Here is a 6,186-nt window from a genome sequence, read left to right on the forward strand (position 1 = left end):
ATGACACCGCTGACATCCGATTTTCCTTCCTTTCCGTTTTTTTACACGGAGGAAAAATAGGGTTCTGTTCCGTTCCAAAAAATGGAACAGAACTGAAAGGAAGAAAATCGGATGTCAGCGGATGGTATTCCGCTGACATCCGCAATGCCATAGACTTACATTATGTCCGCAAAAAAATAGGATGATTTGCGGACAAGCGGAGCAGCCGTGTGAAAGAGCCCTAAGGCTGGGTACACATGGGCCAAAGAGCGGCCAAATAGGATCAGTTCAGCAGCAACTGTCAAACTTTCGACCTGTGTCTACAGCTCCTGTTCAACAAGCATGCTGGAAAACCAGCACCCGATGGCTGTCAGCGCTGATCAGTGTGTTCTAGCAGGGGGCATTCTCCCTCTCAGAACATAACAGCTCAGCAGGGAAGATCGCCACACTATCATCAAATGTGTTAGTATGGTGATCTGTAAAGATTTTTTTGTTCAGCCCGCTGGGTTGGGTGTAAAAATAATAAAATAAAAAGTATACCCTAGAACTCAAAGACTTGTACAGACAGATTTTGCAAAAAAAAAGTCTCTCTCAAGTGTTCTAAAAGTAGAGAAGGATGTGCCAGATTCATGTACCTGTCTAGAGCTTGTACTTGAATTGGCATATGCTGCGCCACTTTTAGAATGCACTTGAGACATTTAAGGAAAATCTATGAGGCAGTTTTTCTCTCTGCATGCTAAAAGAAATTTGGGCTTAATTAGCTATACGTTTACATTTTGCGCAATTCAATGTGACAATGTAAAAAAGTGGCACATTTTAGAACTACCTTAATTTGTTGCACGAGTTGCTGTCAGAACCAAAAGGTGTTGCAAAATGCTTCATGAATTTGCCGCGATCCTTGGAATTCATAAAGACTGGTACAGATAAGATTTAGCAAAAGTGCCTTATGCATTCTAAAAGTTGGGAAGAATGCACCAAATTCATATACCTGTCTGGAACACGCAAGTAAACTTGGCTCATGCTGTGCCGCTTTTAGGATGCACGAGACACTTTTGGAAAATCTGAGCGTTTCTCTGTACACCAAGAGAGAGTTGGTCTTAAAGTGTTACCAAGCGCACAACAGTAAAACCAGTCTGTGTACACAATATTTCATGCCGGTTCTAATCACTGTGGAACCTAAGGGGTTAATCTTCTGCATTGTGTAAAAAGGCTGTATGATCCGGTCTTCTCTGATCCTTCTTCCACAGTCCCATCTCCTGATAGAACAGCCTTCAGAGCACTCTGCACATGCTTAGTTTGGAGTCTATTTATTGCGAGAGCTTTTTTGGGGGCGGGGTAGGTGCATGCCATTAGCACAGGACCAATCAGCACTGTCCACACAGTCAGGGGTCCTGCAGCCTCACTGGACAGTCAGAGCAGAATGAAGACTCCTGCTACAAGCTTTAACCAGTGCTCCGCTGGACACTGATAGTAGAAGTCACAAGACTGCTATATGATGCTGATGAGAAAAAGGTATTTAGCAGTTTGTTTACTAAAATAATTGCATTTCCATGTTCAGTGTACTTACTGTGGGAGACCAGATCTAGTAAATGCAGGCTCCTGGGTTTAGTAATACTTTAATTAGCTAAACTCTTACCTTTGGTGAAAATTAATGTGACAATGTATAAGTGGTGCATTTTAGAACTACCTAAATTTGGAGCACAAGTCGCTGTCAGAACCAAAAGTACCAAAAATGCTTCATGGATTTGACACAATCACTGGTAATTCAGAAAGACTGGCAAAGATTTTGTGAAAGTCTCATGTATTCAAAATGTGGTGAAGAATGTGGCAAATTCATTTAGCTACAACTTGTACCTAAATTCTGGTCAGGATATGCAGCTTTTAGAAAGCACTAACACTTTTGAAAATCTGTGAGTTTCTCTCTGTACACCAAAAGGCCTCTTTCATACGGCCGCTCCATTTTTTTTGTCCGCTGCGGCACTTTTTTTTTTCTTTACGGACACGGATGACACTTGTGTCATCCAGTCCGTATGTCTGCATATCATCCCATGCGGATGATATACGGATATAATGTTAGTCTATGGGGATTGCGGATGTCAGCGGATGACAACGCTGACATCTGATTTTGCATCAGTTCCGTTTTTTTAACGGAGGAAAAATAGGGTTCTGTTCCGTTCCAAAAAACGGAACAGAACTGAAAGGACACATCATCCGCAATCCCATTGCCAAGCATTATGTCCTTATATCACCCGCAAACGGATGGGGTGATATACGGAACGTCCGTGTGAAAGAGCCCAAAGAGTGTCTTAAATTAGCTAAACTTTTACATTTGGCACATTCGATGTGACTGTAAAAGTTGTGTATTTTAGACCTACCCAAATTTATTACACGAGTCGCTGTTAGAACCAAAAGTATCGCAAATGCTTCATGAATTTGGAGCAATAAGTTAACAAGAGGGATTAAAGTGGAAGTACAGTATAGCCTAAAATCTACTGACATCTACAATCTAAGAGTAACTTATCTAGCCCTGAAAAGAAGAAATCGCTATACATACCGTTTCTGAAGCCGGTCCAGTCTGGTCCCATACTTAGCTAGGGCTTCTCTGTGGAGGAGTGAGCGGTCTCCTATGCAGAACTTCCGCCACTGAAGACAGACCAAACCGGCTTCAGAAAAGCTATAGCGATTTCTTCTTTACAGGGCTAGATAAGTTACTCTTAGATTGTAGATGCAAGTAGAAAGATTTTGGTTTTAGGTTGAACTTCCCCTTTAATGCCAGAAAAGTGGTGCGGCAGCTTTTTTGAATTCCCCATAAGTGCGCTTCCAGGTTAAGATTTGTATAGCAATCCTGAATGGACTTTGAAGAGGGTACACCACAAAAGCTTGTCTTGAAAAATTGTAGGACAGTGCAAATAAAGAAAAAAAAAAAAAAAAAAAGTATCACAGACAGTACTCCATTGTTTCCATAGCAATCCAAAAACGTCTGAAGTGAACAAAAGCAGATGGGACACACACAGGCCCTCAAACAGTCCAGAGATAATGGAATAAGGTGATCTGTGTGTAGTATGTGATGGGACGGTGTACGGTGATGGGACGGTGTGCGCTGAGAGCTGATGGTACGGTGTGCGCTGATGGTGTGCATGTAGTGTGATGAGAATGTATGGCGTGTGCATGCAACGAGATTATGTGCATGTAGCGTGATGAGATTGTATGGCGTGTGCATGCAACGAGATTGTGGGCATGTAGCGTGATGAGATTGTATGGCGTGTGCATGCAACGAGATTATGTGCATGTAGCGTGATGAGATTGTATGGCGTGTGCATGCAACGAGATTGTGGGCATGTAGCGTGATGAGATTGTATGGCGTGTGCATGCAACGAGATTGTGGGCATGTAGCGTGATGAGATTGTATGGCGTGTGCATGCAACGAGATTGTGGGCATGTAGCGTGTGTGCATGTAGCATGATGAGAATGTATGGCGTATGCATGCAACGAGATTGTGGGCATGTAGCGTGATGAGATTGTATGGCGTGTGCATGCAACGAGATTATGTGCATGTAGCGTGATGAGATTGTATGGCGTGTGCATGCAACGAGATTGTGGGCATGTAGCGTGATGAGATTGTATGGCGTGTGCATGCAACGAGATTGTGGGCATGTAGCGTGATGAGATTGTATGGCGTGTGCATGCAACAAGATTGTGGGCATGTAGCGTGATGAGATTGTATGGCGTGTGCATGCAACGAGATTGTGGGCATGTAGCGTGTGTGCATGTAGCATGATGAGAATGTATGGCGTATGCATGCAACGAGATTGTGTGCATGTAGCGTGATGAGAATGTATGGCGTGTGCATGCAACGAGATTGTGGGCATGTAGCGCGATGAGATTGTATGGCATGTGCATGCAACGAGATTGTGTGCATGTAGCGTGTGTGCATGTAGCGTGATGAGAATGTATGGCGTGTGCATGCAACGAGATTATGTGCATGTAGCGTGATGAGAATGTATGGCGTGTGCATGCAACGAGATTATGTGCATGTAGCGTGATGAGAATGTATGGCGTGTGCATGCAACTAGATTATGTGCATGTAGCGTGATGAGAATGTATGGCGTGTGCATGCAACGAGATTGTGGGCATGTAGCGTGATGAGAATGTATGGCGTGTGAATGCAACGAGATTGTGGGCATGTAGCGTGATGAGAATGTATGGCGTGTGCATGCAACGAGATTGTGGGCATGTAGCGTGATGAGAATGTATGGCGTGTGCATGCAACGAGATTATGTGCATGTAGCGTGATGAGAATGTATGGCGTGTGCATGCAACGAGATTGTGGGCATGTAGCGTGATGAGAATGTATGGCGTGTGAATGCAACGAGATTGTGGGCATGTAGCGTGATGAGAATGTATGGCGTGTGCATGCAACGAGATTGTGGGCATGTAGCGTGATGAGAATGTATGGCGTGTGCATGCAACGAGATTATGTGCATGTAGCGTGATGAGAATGTATGGCGTGTGAATGCAACGAGATTATGTGCATGTAGCGTGATGAGAATGTATGGCGTGTGAATGCAACGAGATTATTTGCATGTAGCGTGATGAGAATGTATGGCGTGTGAATGCAACGAGATTGTGGGCATGTAGCGTGATGAGAATGTATGGCGTGTGAATGCAACGAGATTGTGGGCATGTAGCGTGATGAGAATGTATGGCGTGTGCATGCAGCACAATGAGATTGTATGGCATGTGCATGATGAGATTGTATGGTGTGTGTTGAGATCACCTAACAATGTGAGGTGCTGTTGTCAGTCCACAAAGGCAGCATTGTTGGTACACAGTCACATAGCAGTGTGTGGTGTCACCGGTCGGTCCCCGGCTCCCATACACATCCCCATTGTAGCCCTGATGGCTCGGATCACCAGGAGCAGATTGAGGCGAGCCCTGATTTTACCCCCCCGGACTCGGAGAAGAGCGGAGATCCGGCGGTGTGCAAAACCAGAACTGACCGAACCTCACCCTGGCCATCCGGACAGCCTGCCCTGCTCTGACCCTACACCCCCCATAGACATACATGGTATGGACACAGCAGACATGGCATGCACAGAGCCGCTCTCTATCCTCCCCGGAGACGAGGCAGACATAGCCGGGGAACAAGGGGAATCCGATACAAAATGCCCCAAAATCCCGCACACGAAGCCCATGTCGGCTGTGAATAGGGTGCTCTATCGCGATATTAGGGGTCCCCTTGTCGCGACAGTCAGGGAGGAGGCCTCGGCGCCCCGGCTCCTCGGTGACCCCCCATGTCTGCCTCGCACACCCCCGGCTCAGGCCGCCGGCTGCCTCCCTCCTCTGGGCCGCCATTATCCTTTGTTTCGCGGCTCTTTTTTTTTTTCCCTGTAGCCGGGGCCGCCGGCTCTCCGTCCTTCTCCTCACAGAGCCACAACATGGCGAGCTGGCGGGAAAATGAGAGAAAATCTCGGCGGGTGTAAGCTTCCATAGAGCCCCCGAGCCCCCCTCGGCGTGTGGCCGTGTGAGTATGAGGAGAGCCCCGGGGCTGCGGCCTGCTCCATGTCTCTGCTCCAGCCTCTCCCTCTCCTCCTCCTTCCTCTTACCGGGTTACACTGCCTCTCCTCCGTCACTGCTTTCGTTCGCGGCTGGGATCTCGCTGGGCTTTTTTTATTCTCTTCCCCACCACGTAACACACCGCGTCAAACTACACCTCCGCCGCGTCACTGTGTAGCTCGCTCCTCTCTCTCCTTCCTCTGCTGGGCGGCTTCTTTTTTTTCTCTTTTTTTTTTTTTTTCCAGTCTCCACCAGGCGCGGCGTTGTGCGGCGGCTTCTACTCCGACAGGACACAGCCCGAGCTAGGCACAGTGAGCAGCCAATCAGCGGACAGGGAGGGCGGAGCGGATTGCGTGGAGGCGCTGCGCATGCGCGGCCGAAGACGGAAATGTCTGAACACATCTGAAGGAGAAAACATGGCGGCTGCGTGTGTTTGTTGTGATGTTGTCGTCGGTTGTACGGTTTCTGGTCTTTAGAAGACCCGGAAAGACGGCTTCTCGTGGTTTCGTATTTAATTTTGCTGAAACGTTTCACTGAGGATTATATAAAAACATCTGCATGGGGTTTGTATGTTCAGCCTGTCTTCACAGGAGGTTTCTTCCAGAGACGTGCTGGTGGCTTCATATACACTACAGGTGCTAAACTCCACTC

General features: G+C 47.0%; 1 protein-coding gene across 2 annotated transcripts in view; it reads right to left on the reverse strand.

Annotated features, from left to right (window-relative positions):
* Window positions 1-5,772, reverse strand: part of CREB1 (cAMP responsive element binding protein 1) — a 92,660-nt gene extending 86,888 nt beyond the window's left edge. Inside the window, exon 1 of one of the 2 annotated variants that reach the window (XM_082260866.1) lies at window positions 5,586-5,772. The gene's annotated coding sequence lies outside the window, so the exon portion shown is untranslated. The remainder of the gene's footprint in view (window positions 1-5,585) is intronic. The other variant, XM_082260865.1, reaches the window with a different exon arrangement.
* Window positions 5,773-6,186: the final 414 nt, after the last annotated feature.

The sequence above is a fragment of the Pelophylax lessonae genome (assembly GCF_965119305.1).
Source record: "Pelophylax lessonae genome assembly, chromosome: 6".
NCBI classification, from domain to species: Eukaryota; Metazoa; Chordata; class Amphibia; order Anura; family Ranidae; genus Pelophylax; species Pelophylax lessonae.